The 16364-nt window shown below is 45.8% G+C and overlaps 1 non-coding gene across 1 annotated transcript; it reads left to right on the top strand.

Moving 5' to 3' along the window:
• The first annotated feature begins 9004 nt into the window (after positions 1–9004).
• On the top strand, positions 9005–9110 carry LOC118076626 (U6 spliceosomal RNA). The gene has a single exon (XR_004691528.1). It is a non-coding gene; the product is annotated as a U6 spliceosomal RNA (small nuclear RNA).
• Positions 9111–16364: the final 7254 nt, after the last annotated feature.

Raw genomic sequence — 16364 nt, 5'->3', positions numbered from 1 at the left:
CCTAAGTGATGGGAATGCAAAATTCCTGCCTGTTTTACGGCTGAATGCATAGATGCTTTGCTGTAGGAATTCGGTAGGACTGGGCATGGTGAAATCAAGACTGGCCCCAGGCCCGTCCTAGCCATAGAGGCTAGCGGCACGGAGAACCACGGCGCTGGGCGCTGGAGGGCGCTGGAAGAGCGCTGGAAGGGCGCCAAGTGAGTGCAGGGTTCCAGCGATCTGACCAGGACTGCGTTCCACGAGCTGAGAGGCTGCGCCGCATCTCTCTCCTTCTCCGAGGACTCCACGCTGCGCCTCCTTCTCGTTTCCCCAGCACTGGTTTCCGCTCAGTCGAGCTTCGCCACCAGCGCACGTACAGTGCCCAAGCAGCTCTTGCTGGTCCCGCGGTGCGTGCGCTGGTGGCGAAGCTTGAATGAGCGGAATCCAGCGCTGGGGAAACGAGAAGGAGGTGCAGTAAGGAGTCCTCGAAGGTGGCCTCCCGCTGCTGCCGCGGTCCTCTTGGCACTCCCTTGGAGAGGCTCTGGAGGGGGGCGCTGGAGGGACCTTAGTGCCAGGGCGCTGGATGGGCTTAAGACGGCCCTGACTACATCACAGGGGCGTAAGTTTATCGTGCCCACACCAGACATGCTGCACTTTCACTAAAGTGGCACCCCGTACTATTTCCGCAATCTTTAAAAAAATGGATTCCAGGTTCTGTCTTCAGTTTTAGTAGCACCAAAGGAGAAATTCAGCTTGTTGTTCCAGAGAGAGAGAGGCTGACTCCCCCTCCTCCACAAATGAAAGCAGACAGATCGTAAAAACTAGCAGTGTGTATGCTGCTTACCCTCTTGAGAGTTCTTCATCCAGAAGCTGGTGATGTCATCCCAGAAGAAGGAAAAGAGGGAGAGAAAACAAGCTCATGAAACCAGATCTCAAGTTACACTCGCAAGTGCAAAGTGTTCTGGGAGTTTTATTTGGCATGGGTTGGACTGGTTGTTTTGGCCTTAATATTTTGGTCAGGAAAGGCATCCCGAATGGCTCTCTTCGCAGTGTGCTCCTGTTGTTACAATTCAACTTCTGTTCATCTGAACTGTTGCTCCGAAGCTGTCTCCAGGGTTGACGTGCCACTTCACCCAATACTTTATCTTGGATAGGATTTCACAACATCGCATCCTCGGCATCACAGATTATTTGAGCAAGGAAATTTAAACCGGGAACCTGTTGTTTCTTTTTGGTGGTGGAACATTGCAGCTCCAAATATTGTTGGACTCCAACTTCTATCAACCCCAGCCAGCCAAGGCAACAATTGGGGATGACTGTTGGTTGTAGGCTAATAGCATCTGGTGCAGCACAGATTTCCTCTTCCCGTTTTAGTTGTTATTAAGATGTACATCACTTGCACATCTTTCTTTCATGATAAGCTAATAGTCACCTGTTCAATTAGCAGTGGTATCTCCCAAAACATGCAAAGGTATGAAATGGTCCTTGGCCCTCTGCCCCCCCCAAATGCCAGTGCCCTCCATCTCAGTGGACAGAAGGTGGTTCCTCCTCCTCCTCCTCCTCCTCCTCCTCCTCCTCCTCCTCCTCCTCCTCATTTATTGCATTTAATTCATTGCTTTTTACAACAAAACTTTCAAAGCCACTTACAAAGGTTCAAAGTACAAAACAACTCCTCAATCCTTTAAATCACAATATATATAGTAAAAATGAATGGATTCAACCCCGACTAGAAGATGGATGTTATGAATTCATGGTTGGGTGTGAGCGGATGGAAGCAGATTTATACACCCCCCCCCCAGGCAAAAGCCGGTTTTGGTATAGAACTGGGCCCCTCTCAGGTGTGAGATGGAAGAGAAGTATTGGGTCTAGGTTCAGCTGCCTCTGGAAATATCACCTCAGCATGAGGTTCCCAATGTGTGTGGGGGGGTCTTTGTTGATATTTGAATGCTAGGGGTCATTTTGGCTCAAGATGACTGGCCAAAATAACTTTGGCATGACTTCACCCGACTTGTTGGCATGATGGGACCAAACTCACAAATTTCACTGTCCATGTTAAAAAGCACAATATTTTTTGGTTTCTAAAAAATCCCGGGCACTCCTTACAAGTACTGTATACTATAAAACACAAAACACCATGACAAATGAATAATTGAAATGACTGGTTATTCTCTTGGTTCCAAACGTGGGGCAATTTGAGAATGAGTTATTAACAGTGAATAGCCTTTTAGGCTTCCTTCACGTGAATAGGAATTCACTTTTTGAATAATAAAATTATATGTCACGGGGGGTGGGGAATCAGGGTTTTAGAGATGCTTAGGTGGTGCATGGCCAAAAAAGGTTGGGAAGCACTGGGTTAGTCAAAAATAGTTATATAAATAGCTGCATATGTCTGTCTGCATAAAAATGATATTTAAGAGTTGCCTGAAAGTCAAAAGTGAGACTGCTGAATCTCTGCTGGAAGAGTGTTTCACAGCAAGGGAACACTAAATCCCCATGGGAGCTGGGTTTCTTTAGCCTGGAAAAGAGGAGACTGAGAGGAGATATGATAGCCAAATATCTTAAGGTCTGTCACATGGAAGAGGGAACAAACTTGTTTTCTTCTGCTGTGGAGGGTAGGACTCGAACCAATAAGTTCAAGTTATAAGAGAGGTGATTCTGACTAAACATATGGAAAAACCTTCTGTCAGTAAGGGCTGTTTGACAGTGGAATGGTCTCCCCCTGGAGGTTGCGGACTCTCCTTCCTTGGTGGTTTTGAAGCAGAGGTTGGATGACCATCTGCCAGGGGGGCTTTAGCTGAGATTCCTGCATTGCAGGGGGTAGGATAAGAACACGGGGGGTGCTGTGGTTTAAACCAGTGCTCCTCAACCTTGGGCCTCCAGATGTTTTGAGACCACAATCCCCATCATCCCTGACCACTGGTCCTGCTATCTAGGGATCATGGGAGTTGTAGGCCAAAAACATCTGAAGGCCCAAGGTTGAGGACCACTGGTTTAAACTACTGAGTCTCTTGGGCTTGCTGATCAGAAGGCCGGTCGTTCGAATCCCCAAGACAGGGTGAGCTCTCATTGCTCTGTCCCAGCTCCTGACAACCTAGCAGCTTGAAAGCATGCCAGTGCAAGTAGATGAATAGGTTCTGCTGCGGTGGGAAGATAAACTGTGTTTTCGTGCGCTCTGGTTTCCGTCACGGAGTTCCGTTGTGCCAGAAGCAGTTGAGTCATGCTGCCCAAGTGACCCAGAAAACTGTCTGTGGACAAACGCCGGCTCCCTCACCTGAAAGAGAGATGAGCACCACAACCCCATAGTTGCCTTTGACTGGACTTAACTGTCCAGGGGTCATTTACCTTTTTACCTTACTAGATGACCCATGGGTTAGCTTTCAATTCTGAGATTCTATGATCTGGTTGAGGACAGTCATGCCACTGCAGCATTTGGGGCACAAGTGAAATTAGAATCAAGTAACTTATCATCATCCACTCCCACAAGCCCCTCATCAAACACAGATTCCATATTCTCTTGGAGAATATTACTTCCATAGCCAACCTTGTGCTTGCAGTAGGCTGTGTGATTATATTGAGGGGGGAATCCTTCTCAGGGTGCTTCCTTAGGTCATAAAGTTGCTGAGAGATTAGACTCCCTCTTTATATTGCCACACACACACACCCCACCAAGTTCCTCACTCTCTGCCCTCTCTATTATAAGATTAATGGGCGTTCAGTTAAGCTAAAACAAAGAATGTGTCCCTCGGGCAAATGTTTTTAAAAAAGAGAGAGGAGAGAGAGAGGAAGGGAAGGAGGTGGGGGAAATAAAAGGATTTCCTTTAGTCTGCTGAATGCAAAGCCATGTTCATATCCAAAGGCAACAATGTGTATTTAACAATGCTATAAGTGTCCCAGAAAATGAATTATATATGTTTCTCAGAATATCCTGCCAGGGCTTCTAACTACTTAGGATTTCTGGTTTCTGTTTGCAGAACATATTCGCCACAGCACATGTGCAGAACATGAATGGGCATGCAAGCCTATCTATATTTAACCAGCAGCAGGCTCCATTGTGTTAAGTGGGAAGGTCAGCGGTTCGAATCCCTGCGATGGGGTGAGCTCCCATTGCTCTGTCCCAGCTCCTGCCAACCTAGCAGTTCAAAAGCATGCCAAAAAGTGCAAGGAGATAAATAGGTACCACTCCGACGGGAAGGTAAACGGCGTCTCCGTGTGCTCCTCTGGTTTCGGTGTTCTGTTGCACCAGAAGCGGTTTAGTCCTGCTGGCCACATGACCCAGAAAGCTGTCTGTGGACAAACGCTGGCTCCCTCAGCCTGAAAGTGAGATGAGCGCCACACCCCATAGTCACCTTTGACTGGAATTAACTGTCCGGGGTCCTTTACCTTTTACCTTTTTTTACTTATGGAGAATGATCACTGCTACCAACCAAGACTGCCATTTCTGTTGCAGGTGCCATTGGAATTAGCCAAGCTGCTTGATGTGAAGATCAGAGTTCATAGATGAAATCTCCATGTTCAGAGCTTTTGTATTGTTTCTCAGGTCAGTAGAGATTGTGGTGTCTAGGATTTTTTTGGTCTTATTTAGACATAGATACAACCTGAGCATAGGATGGGGGCCAAATAAAAGGGATGGGAAGGTAAATATAGTTTTTAAAAGATGAAGGTATGTGGGAAAGGCGTGGAATATTCCCATGGGACCATCCAAGTCCCTCTCTCTGGTTACTCCCCTGCAGTCCACAGAAAGCATAGGCTTCCCTAGCTCCTGAATTAACCATTTGGTGCAGGATGTCACAAAAAATCTGGAGTACAGTATGTGAACAAGCCATTCCTTAAAATCCATTTGGACATCCAGACACTCCTGGGGTGATTATGATGAAGTGTAATAATTAGCTCCAAAACACAATGTTATATTGGCCGAGGTCTGGGTTGAGCACGCTAAGTGGTTTAGAAGTGTGTGTGTGTGTGTGTTGGGAAGGAATAATAAATAGGTAAAGGGACCTCTGACCATTAGTGACCGACTCTGGGGTTGCACGCTCATCTCGCATTATTGGCCGAGGGAGCCGGCGTATAACTTCCAGGTCATGTGGCCAGCATGACAAAGCCGCTTCTGGCAAACCAGAGCAGCACATGGAAATGCTGTTTACCTTCCCACTGTAGCGGTTCCTATTTATCTACTTGCATTTTGACGTGCTTTCGAACTGCTAGGTTGGCAGGAGCTGGGACCGAGCAACGGGAGCTCACCCCGCCACAGGGATTTGAACCACCGACCTTCTGATCAGCAAGCCCTAGGCTCAGTGGTTTAACCACAGTGCCACCTGGGTCCCACAATAAATATCTTAAGCCAAAGCAAATGATACGGTCTTAATCCATTCACTCTTATTGACTTGGCTCCCCACCTTCATTCAAATGCTCTTTTTTATTTCTAATTCTTGACCTCATCACAAACAACTCTGTGTGTGATTTTTCTAGAGCTGAAGGACTAAATGGTGGTGGTTGGTTTTTTTTTGGGGGGGGGGAAGGATAAATAGCTCCCCATTAATTGACAGAGATGTGAAAAGCTGGGAATTTCATAATAGCTACAAAGGCAGCTCTAGGGGGAAGTAGTGGGGGGTGGGGAGGCTCAGAGGAGGTAATTATACCCCGGAGGATCAGAGGCACAGCTGCATATTATGCCTTGGAAGCTCTTTCCCCCACCCACCACTGGGATACAAGTATTGTGGTCCCTGTATATATCTTTCCTCCTAAATAACATGGGTGTTTTATAGCAGGGATGGGGAACCTTAGGCTCAGGATCCAAATTCTCTTTCTGGCCATTAGGGCCATTTTCCCAGGCTGCACCCTACACCAACCTTACTCTTCTCCCTCCTTGAGTGTTTTTGCCTGGTTGGAATGTGTCCTTGAGCTCTTGACTGCCAGGATGGATGACAGAGAACGGTTTGTAACTGTGCTGTACAAATAATAATTTAATAATAATAATAATAATAATAATAATAATAATAATAATAATATTTATACCCCGCCCTTCCCAGTCAAGACCGGGCTCAGGGCGGCTAACAACAAGAATATCAAAGCAAGCATAAAAGAAACAATTCAATTAAAATGCAGATTAAATACAATGTTAAAATTCAATTTTAAAATTAGGAATCTACAAGTGCAACCTCATTTAAATATCTGTAGGATAAAGCCTATGGGGAGGGTAACACCGGGGTCAGACTGAGTCAGTCCAAAGGCCAAGCGGAACAGCTCCGTCTTGCAGGCCCTACGAAAAGATGACAACTCCCGCTGGGCCCTAGTCTCCAGAGAGAGAGAGAGTGTGTTCCACCAGGTCGGGGCTAGTACTGAGAAGGCCCTGGTCCTGGTCGAGGCCAGTCTAACCACCTTGTGACATGGGGTCTCCAGTATGTTATTATTTGTGGACCTTAATGTCCACAAAGGTAGCATCTGCAGCTGTTTCTCTACCAACCTTTGCCTCTGGCCCCACCCACCACTGGCTTGTGGCCCCTGGAAGGCTGCCCAGAAGAGAACACGGTCCTCAAGACTGGAAATGGTTCTCCATCCTTGCTTTTCGAAGAGATGAGAAAGCAGCCCATTGGGAGATGTGCTGGTGCTGCCTCTCTTCCCTGGGAAGGAAGACAACTTGCGTGGGTGATGTTGGCAAAACCCTCAGCATCTCCAGCTATTTGCTTTGTGATGATAATGACTCACTTGCCACAGAGTTCCAATCTGTTCGCCCTTCCCTACATTTCCAGTGTGCAAAATAGGAGGTTTCCTCCACCCGTTATGCTGCACTCACTCACTCCTCCACCCCACCTCTTCTTGAAAGGAGCGCTCTTGGCAGGAGGACGTTCTGGCAAGGAATGACATTGTGAAACATTCCAGGAGGGAGCAGCTTGAAGCTCCAAGCTGGAGTCTGGATTCTAGCTGACTAGTAGCTCCACAATGGAGCTCTGCCAGCACGGTGCAGTTTCTTAGACTGAGTGCTGGACAAGGACCCAGGAGACCAAGGTTCAAATCTCCATTTGGCCAAGATGATCACTGGCTTTGGGCCAATCACCAGCACTCAGACTAACCTATCTCAGAGGGCTGTTGTGAGATAATATAGAAAGTCATGGATGCCACCTTGAGCTCTTTGGAGGAAAGGTAGGATAGAAATCTCACAATACAAATGGGAGGAATTTCCTAAATCTGCCCTTCCTTTAACAACACTTATTTTTTGCTTTCTGTATTCTCTGTGGATAGGACAAGCAATTCTCCTTTTAACCATGCTCTTCCTTTAGATATTTAAAGATTACCAGCCTATCCCTCACATTAACCTTTATCATACCAGCAGTGGACTTGCTACTCTACAAAGTGCAAGAGCACTTTTACGATCAGAAATTGAACACAACAAATACAGAGATGGAACATGGCTAGAGGGGTAAATTGGGGTGTGTGAGTTCAGCCTCCTAAATTCAGGATGGTAGCGGGTCCTTCAAGCCCCTATGGCTGCACTGAAAATTAAACTTCAAGGCTGGAAGGAAAAACACACCCATTTCTCAATGGTCTGAAGATCTTACTGCCCTTTCTACATTGGGATGTGTATCTTACAATCATCAATCTTGTTTGGACATCAGTTTGGGCATTCAGACCTCTTTATATGTGGATCGATGGACCTCTTTATATTAGGATTGATGGAACATTCTTATTGTCTTATGGTTAACACGTGAGGACATTCTTTTTTCTCCCTCCACCTTCTGTTGAATTCGTGCTGTACTCTCTCTCTCTCTCTCTCTCTCTCTCTCTCTCTCTCTCTCTCTCTCTCTCTCTCTCTCTCTCTCTCTGTGTGTGTGTGTGTGTGTGTGTGGTGTGTAGCTATACCTATAGCTATAGTTCTGATTTCCTAAGATTAAATACAGTATACTGAACATATGGTTGGGGTGCAATTTGCCAGCTCATAATGGCCAGATGGATTCCAAGGAGAGTTCAATTCCTTGACTTGGAATTTTGAAACAGAGACCGTAATGAGAATGTGCACTGATTTTGCACCTGCGTGGACTGCTTCCTTCCTTCCTTCCTTCCTTCCTTCCTTCCTTCCTTCCTTCCTTCCTTCCTTCCTTCCTTCCTTCCTTCCTTTTTTGGGAATATTTATAGAATTTTATAACAATTAATGATGCAAATCTCATTCATGTTATTTACAATTATTCTCTCTCCCCTCCTCTGGACTTCCCTCAACTCCCCCTCTGCTGAGTTATTTAGTTTTATTTATCGTATCCTGCTTTTCCTACACAAAAATAAAATCCCTTATCATTTCTCTAAAATATCTGTTATTCAAATGAAGTTGTGAAAGTTTATTCAAATCGTGCCAGTGAATCCAGTCCATTCTGTTGTTTCTGCAAATAAACTGTAAATGGTTCCCAGATTCTTTTGAAGTCTTTTTTGTCCTCTTGTAGTTTGTCTGTTAGCTTAGCCAATTCTGCATAGTTCATCAGCTTTTCTTGCCATTGTTCCTTTGATTGTATTTCTTCTGTCTTCCAATATTGTGCAATCTAGATTCTTGCTGCTGTTGTAGCATACATAAGGAATGTCCATTTTTCTTTTGGTAGCTCTTGATTTGAGATACCTAACAGAAAGGCTGTTTGACAAAATTCATTTTAAATATTTTTTCAATTCATTCTATATCATTCCCCAATATGTTTTAATGCATTTGCATTCCCACCACATATGACAAAATGTTCCTTCCTTTTCCTTACATCTCCAACATCTGTTATTTTCTTTCCTAAACACCTTTGCCATTTTCACTGGTGTGATATACCATCTATACATCATTTTCATGTAATTCTCTCTTACTAGTATGCAATATGTGAATTTTATATCAGCTTTCCATAATTTTCCCCAACTTTCAAATTGGATGTTGTGCCCCACATCCCGAGCCCACTTAATCATAACTGATTTAACTTCTTCATCTTTGGTTTCCCACTCTAATAAAATACTATATGCTTTTAAAAAACAATTTAAGATTCTCTTCCACTATTTCTTTTTGGAATCTCGCTTGCTTTGGCAGCACATATACTAAAATTGGAACGATATAGAGAAGATTAGCATGGACTGCTTTCAATGCATGAGACACTTAAAGCTGGCAGATGTTGATGGTGCATGCTCAGAAACTGATCACTCCAACTCTGGATGAAACTGTGGTCAACTGGCTTTTTAGTAGGGGAAGAATGATACATGTTACCCTATGCTTCTTGTTTCTTGGGAGAAGAATGAAATAATCTTTTTTTTTTAAAAGACATTTTATTAAATTTTCCAATTAAACACATTTAAACAATAACAAAACAAACAACAACAAACACAACATAAACATAATAAACACAGAATTTTTCTTCTAAACATCTGATCAATTATTACAATTTTCTTTGCTCTGCCGAGCTTTGACTTCCCTCCCTCCCCGCAATCGTTTTTTTTTGTCCATTCCTGTCTTGCAGTTTCTTTATTCCTTCTATTTAAAGTCAATTTGTAGGATTTATTTCAGTCCTGCAAGTGTCTTTAAACTTCTACAGTTCCTCTCCATATAGTCCACAAATTTACTCCAGTCCTTTTGGAACTTTGACTCTCCCTGATTATGAAATAATCTATATATATAAATGTAAACTGGGCATGTGGGTGTGACTCCACTTTTCTCTGAAACCGCTTGACCGATTGCATTCAAATTTGGACACAACATCCCATGCGAATATGCGAGTGACTATATACAGTTCACGTAGACAGATGTCGCACCTGCGCCAGATAAAACCCCCAAAACCCCGTCTTCCAGAACTCACAACTCACCCTAAAGTGCATGCTGGGAAATAGAAGGCAGAATCAACGTCTCCAAGGGCGGGGCAAGAGCGTGATGTCAGCAACCAACATGCTGAAACCGCCACAATGGCCATTACTCCACAAAAGGGCAACACCAGGATCCTACCCCTAGACCCCAGCAACCCACCATCAAAAACAGCCCCCGCCTCCCCGCCCCGCTGCACCGAAAACCAGACCACGGCCCATTGGTATGCCAACAACGGCACCAACAGCGCCTGAAACAGGTCGGACGCCAGGGTGGGGGGGAGGAGGGGTCGGGATAGCTCATGGGTCGGGACAGGGTGGGGGAATCACAGGGATGACCTGGGGGTGGGGGGAGGGGAGGATGGGATAGTTCATGGGTCGGGACAGGGTGGGGCGGGGAAGGGATGAACCAGGAGAGGGGGCAAGAGGGACCTAGATACCTCATGGGTCGGGACAGCCTGGGGGGACTCACAGGGATGACCCACACTGAAGGTCAGGGTAGTCTGAAGGGGGACTCTGAGGGTCCATTTAACAGACTGAGCCACAGCAAAGCATGGCCGGGCCAGCTAGTTCATAATACCTATACTAGTTGATTGGTAGATTGCCAGTATTAGGGATGCTCCCCCTTGTGGTTGATTAGGAGAAAGGGCTGTGGCTCAGTGGCAGAGCAATTGGCTTTGTATGCAGCAGGTCACAGGTTGAATCCATTGGATGCCTTGAGCACCTGGTATGCGAATTCCTCAGTGTTGGCCTGGTAAGAGGAGGGGCTGTAACTCTGTGGTGGAGCACCTGTTTTGTAGCATAACACCCCAGATTCAGTTCCCAGAATCTCCAGGTATGGCTAGGAATGAAGTCTAGGAACGCATCTACACTCATGGTTTTTAACATTAAGGAAAGGTTAAGGAATGGTTTTAATAACCATATGGACACATGTTGTTCTATTTTTAACATTCATAATGCGTTATTGAAATGTGACACCAGAGGGCACCAGCGACCAGGGATATAGCCGTTTTGATGAACAAAAAACAAAGGTAAGGAATGTTTTATTTTACAAGTATGCCCTGTGACATTTTGGAAAGATATATTTTATATTGTTCTGATAACGTTAAACAGGTCAGTGTAGATCCAGCCTAGGAATGCCGGAGGGCTGCTACTAGTCAATGTAGACAATTCTGAACTAAATGGACCAATGTTCTGTCCTGTTGTAAGACAGTTTTCTATGTTACTAATACTTTGCTTTCCAAGTTGGATTTAACAAGCATAAATCTGCCGTGTTAAATCAACAGAATTTAAGCAAGGCTTTGACAGTTGTGATTTCTGCAGAAGGAATCCTGCTGTTCCAACATCCCATTCATTGACCCATATTTCTTTCTTTCTTTCTCCTCCTCCATCCATTTCTCTCTTTTTTATAGTAAAAGAAAAATGTCTCCAACATGTTGTATTTTCTAAAAACACTTCTTCAGAGAGGCAGATTATTTTGCATTTCTGAGAAAAAGCCAGACACAAAGCGACATTGACATGCAGGAAATGCAACGGCAAAGAAAGTGGTTTCCTTGGCAACTGCATCCAGGCTAGAAGTCCTGTGCTAGGCACCACTATCCTGTCTACACCCAGCTTCTAAGGAGGTTTGACAGTGAATGCTGAAGCTGTATCTAACACGGGAACATCTAAGTGGGAAATGATAAATTTCCACAAGAAGTATTTCTTAGGTCATTGGGGAGATGAGATCTTCTTTTTGTCCCACCACTCTCAGAAGTCTGGTTGGTAGCTAGGTGGGAAGTGGTCTTCCTGCAATGACTCCCAAACTTTAGCAGTGCCTTTCCTGGGAAGTCCAACTGGCCCCCTCCTTTGATGCCATTTCAATACCAAGTAAAAACTATTTTATATAAATGGGTTCAATTGGTTGATTTCGGAGGTAGAATAATAGAATCATAGGGTTGGAAGAGACCCGAAGGGTTTTCTAGTCCAATCCCTTGCAATGCAGAGGTCACAGCTAAAGAATTCCTGAGAGATGGCCATCCAACATCTCTTTAAAAGCCCCCAGTGAAGGAGAGACCACCACCTTCTGAAAATTGTTTTTTGTGTGTCAGGAGCAAGCCAGCAATAAATCATACAGAGTAAGTGAAGTTAACTCTCTATTAGAAGAAACAAGGTCTGCTCAGGAATGCCAGGCCTAATGAGCACAGCAACTCTTCCCAGTAGAGGTCTTGGCCCTTATGAGAGAGTTGTGGAGCCTGAAGGTCTTCCCACAGCCTCCCTTTCCTCCTTCCCTGGGCCCTCCCCATGCAATCTGAGACTATGCCAGTGTACCTGTCTTTGCTCCTCCCTCCTCATGCCTCTCCTGGTTCTGGGAGACCAGAGGAGAGGAGAACTTGTCACACCCTGGCTTCTTCACCAGCCTGACTCATCTTTGCCTCTTGGCCTCCCTCGTCTCTGATTCTGCCTCCACTTCTGCTTCTAGACTTGTCTCTGCCATAGACTCTCCTTGCTCACTAAACCCTGTTACTTCTTCAGCTTCTGGTACCTCCTCCCAGACTACTCCCTGTGATCCCTCATCATTGTCCCATCACCAATCCCCAGGCTCTGAACCTTCTTCCCTTGGGGGGTTCCCCCAGCTGGTGCTTCCTACCATTCCTCTGCTTTCAACCAGTCCATGGCATTGTGTGTGCAGCCCATGTAGATGCAGATCACAGTCACCATGCTTTAGGCCCTATCGAACTTGATGGGATCATCTGCTAAGCAAGGGTAAACAATGTGGTGCCCTGGGGACCTAGGAAGTCATGCTTCACAAAATATTAGCAAGGGATCTGTCAGGGTTGTTGTGACTACTCTTGAGTAACGACCTTCCACATGCTTGTCTTTCAGACATTTTTATTGGTGCACATTATTTACAGTGTAACAGACTGTTCATTCCATGTCTATCCGCTCGAGTCAGATTCCTGCACTACCCCCCTCCGCGTTCGGGACCAGCATAAAAGCCTCAGAACTGAGAAGCGCCTCCCTTTCCTCCTCCTCCTTAATTCCGGTGTCGGGGGGATGGGTCTTCTGTCTGACCTATTCCTGTCCACTTTTCCCGCCTCTCTCTCTTCCTGCCTATGGAGCAGGGGTTCTTGGATGTTGCCCGAGCCTTCGCACTCCCTCTCCGTTTCCTGACTTCCCCCTTCAGACCCCTCGATTTCATGACTGCTGGGAGACGGGCTGCTTCTGATGAGGGGGGAGGGTTCTCTATAATCCTTCCCCCTTACAGGATCTAATAAGGAGGAGCAAAAAATAGTTTTTTTAAAAAATGACTGCCCCTGTTGAATAGGACTATTGGAGTGTGTTGTGATTCCTGTCCCAAATAGAATAGTGTATTTTAACTTTACTCCCTCAGCTGCTCTTGCCTTGCCCCAATGTAAATGAGACTGTGATCTCCCACTGTTTACTTGCTTTGGGATGGTAAGTAACAAGGACACCGCAGAGAACAATGAGCAGGGTTTTTTTTTTTTAAAGCATTAACAGTTAATGAAAATAAATGCCAGCCTGTGCTGGGCTAATTTCTAAATACAAAGCAAGGGCCTGTACGATACTAATGAGCAATTATGCCTTTCCCCCTTTCTTCTTCAGTTTCCACTGCAAAGATTTATGGTCAATATCCTGATAAATGCCATCTGGTGCTGCCTGATTTGTGCAATGCCGGGGCGGCGGCAATGGCTTCTGCAGCATGGTTACTTGCACTAATAAGTCAGTACTGCAGATTTCAGCGGAAACTCAATTTTCCAATAACAAGGCATAATGAGAAGCATATTAGAGTATCAACAATGAGGAGCACAAGATCCACAGGAGAGCTGGGAGGAATCCAACGAAGGCTGATCACAGGCGCATTTCAGGATGACCACCATGCTGTGTTTACTAGAAATTGGGAGCATAGACTGATGGGAAAAGAGATGGGGATCTGATCACAACATCATACATGCATGTATATATGGCACACTTCCCTTTCCTAGTCCCTTCCAGATCCTTTGGACTAGTACAACTGCCATCCTCCCTGTCCATTGCATGGGGTGTTGGTTAGGGAAGACTGATGTATATTGTATAAGGAGATGAGATGGGTGGAGAATTTGCTAAGAAGATCAGGGAATAGATTGCTATCAGAAGCTGGTGAGGCTAGGACCAGCTCTGTGTGCAAACAAACACAGCACCACACACCAAACCATGCCTGGCAAAATGATAAAGGAGATTAGCCTTGTCACACACTGAATACATAACTCAAAGAAGAAGCTCCCTTTGGTGTCATCCCACCAGGGCCACCCCAACTGGCACCCTGCCCCCCTTCAGACTGGCACGATATCCTCCCTTTGCCAAAACCATTGGTTCGGGGAGTGCCCTGAACAACTGCAACCACTCAGACTGATGATAAATAGGTACCGCTCTGGCGGGAAGGTAAACAGCGTTTCCGTGCACTGATCAGGTTCGCCAGAAGCGGCTCAGTCATGCTGGCCACATGACCCGGAAGCTGTCTGTGGACAAACGCTGGCTCCCTCGGCCTATAGAGCGAGATGAGCGCCGCAACCCCAGAGTCGCCCACGACGGGACCTAACGGTCAGGGGTACCTTTGCCTTTACCTTTTAATCCCGATTAAAATAACCTCCCAGAAACAACAGCCCCTTCGAGGCAGCTGCTTTTATAAGCAGGGTAGGAGAGCTGATGTTAAGCGCTAGCCGTTACCTCTCCCTGCTCCCTCTCTGCCATTTCCTTGCTTCTTACTGCCACCCCCAATGATTTCCTCACTGCTTATCTATCTTGCATCTCCCTGCTTCTGATGGGCCAGGCTTGGGGAACCTTTTTTTTAAAAAAAATCCTGATAGCAACATTCCCAGTTTCCTATAATCCTTTATACAGTGCTCTCCTCCCCTTGCAGGTACACATACCCCTTAACCAGGCACCCCCAAACTCAGCCCTCCAGCTGTTTTGGGACTACAATTCCCATCCTCCTGGACCACTGGTTCTGTTAGCTAGGGATGATGGGAGTTGTAGTCTCAAAACAGCTGGAGGGCCGAGTTTGGGGATGCCTGCCCTAAACATTTTGTGAATCTTTGTACTTCTGTCCATTTACTGTATTTTTTTTCCCAATTTGAACTATAAAATGGTGATTTTCTTGAGTCAAAATTTGAGTACCCCTAAACATTTTTAAAGAAAAAAGTACTGCATCAGGGCAAACTGTCTTTTAATTGCTGCCTTTAAATGTGTTTGATGTAATTTAATTATTGCGTTTAACTGGTTTGTTTTCATTCATTTGTATTTTATAATTTAGGTTTTTGAAACAGCGTAAGCCACCTTGAATACTCATTTGGAAGAAAGGTGAGTAAAAAATTAAGTAAGTAAGTAAGTAAGTAAGTAAGTAAGTAAGTAAGTAAGTAAGTAAATAAGTAAATGCTACTCAGAGGGACCCAGGTGGCTCTGTGGGTTAAACCACTGAGCCTAGGGCTTGCTGATCAGAAGGTCAGTGGTTCAAATCCCTTTTGTTCGGTCCCAGCTCCTGCCAACCTAGCAGTTCGAAAGCACATCAAAATGCAAGTAGATAAACAGGAACCGCTACAGTGGGAAGGTAAACGGCATTTCCGTGTGCTGCTCTGGTTCGCCAGAAGTGGCTTTGTCATGCTGGCCACATGACCTGGAAACTATACGCCGGCTCCCTTGGCCAATTATGCGAGATGAGCGCGCAACCCCAGAGTCGGTCACGACTGGACCTAATGGTCAGGGGTCCCTTCACCTTTAAATGCTACTCAAGTGCACAGCTTCTGCTGCTGTTTCAACAACCTAACCTTGAATCTTACTTCTTGTCTGCTGGACAGCTCCTTTGCTTCACTACCAGGCAGCACCAGTATTGGTAGTGACCAGACAACACAATTTGGCAATGGGGAAGCTGGGAAAACATAAAACCCAAGCCAGCATCCTCAGTGGCGGAGCTTCATGCTCCGCCACGGTGGGTGGAGAGCAGGGGCCCTGCCCCCAGGGACGTGGCGCGCGTTCTGGGGCGGGGCGTGGTGTGCGTTTTGGGAGCGTGGCGCGCTGCACGTTTTGGGGGGGTGGGACAGGCAGCTTCGATGGCGCCCCCACCACCCCATCTTACTTCGCTACTGAGCACCCTACCTTAACATTCTGGCGTGTGTTAGAAAAAGCAGCTACACATCCCTTCCTGATCAAATATTTCCTTTCTAATTCAATCTCTGGCTCCCACTGTCCACCTATAAAGAAGACTAATTTGCTCTACTGTGGTGTACTTGGGCAAAGCGGGGAGGGAATCTTTAACTCAGCTGTGGAGTTGCCTGCTTTCCATCACATGCTACTTAACTATTCACTTGGTGTGTCCTTCGTTGTTGGCAAATGCAATGCCAGTGGTGCAAGGAATTAATTGAGGGCATTCCAGAGGAGCTGTAGGCCATGCGGCAAATGAAAGTGGTAATTAACGAATGCTTTCCTGAGAGGCGGGGGGTTGATAAAGGAACCTAGATTTGTTCCTACCTTGCATCTCTCTGATGGGTGGAAAAGGAATCACTGCTTCTTCAGCAGTTGATAAACAAACAAAGCCAAGGGTTGTATTTATA

This window comes from Zootoca vivipara, chromosome 16 (genome assembly GCF_965207765.1).
Source record: "Zootoca vivipara chromosome 16, rZooViv2.hap1.1, whole genome shotgun sequence".
Classification (NCBI taxonomy): domain Eukaryota; kingdom Metazoa; phylum Chordata; class Lepidosauria; order Squamata; family Lacertidae; genus Zootoca; species Zootoca vivipara.
The sequence above is the reverse complement of the archived record's forward strand: the minus strand, read 5'-3'. Positions and strand labels throughout refer to the sequence as shown.